Here is a 530-nt window from a genome sequence, read left to right as displayed (position 1 = left end):
TCTGCGGGGAGTGCGGGGGCAGGGCAGGTTAGGCAGGGCTTTAAATGTTCCCATGTTAACAGCACACCCCATCCCTGAATAGGTCGGAGCTTTTTTTTTTTTTTTTCCTCCTTCTTCTATGTTCACTTCATTAACATTCCCACGACTACCAAATCTCGACTCTCTCTCATCCTCCTCCCTCCCCCATCCTCTTTAAATCCGGGGGAGAAAACGAATGCCCGTCACTGAAATGTTTGTAAAGGCTTCCTACCCTGAAAACAAGAGAAGCGGTCTGGGTCCCCCTTTCAGAGTCCGGCTCACCAGGAAGGCACCGCTCGAATGTTCACTTCATTAACATTCCCACGACTACCAAATCTCGACTCTCTCTCATCCTCCTCCCTCCCCCATCCTCTTTAAATCCGGGGGAGAAAACGAATGCCCGTCACTGAAATGTTTGTAAAGGCTTCCTACCCTGAAAACAAGAGAAGCGGTCTGGGTCCCCCTTTCAGAGTCCGGCTCACCAGGAAGGCACCGCTCGAGCCCGGGAAGAC

Source organism: Acanthisitta chloris, unplaced genomic scaffold (assembly GCF_000695815.1).
Source record: "Acanthisitta chloris isolate BGI_N310 unplaced genomic scaffold, ASM69581v1 scaffold4526, whole genome shotgun sequence".
Classification (NCBI taxonomy): domain Eukaryota; kingdom Metazoa; phylum Chordata; class Aves; order Passeriformes; family Acanthisittidae; genus Acanthisitta; species Acanthisitta chloris.
Note: the sequence above shows the minus strand (reverse complement) of the source record.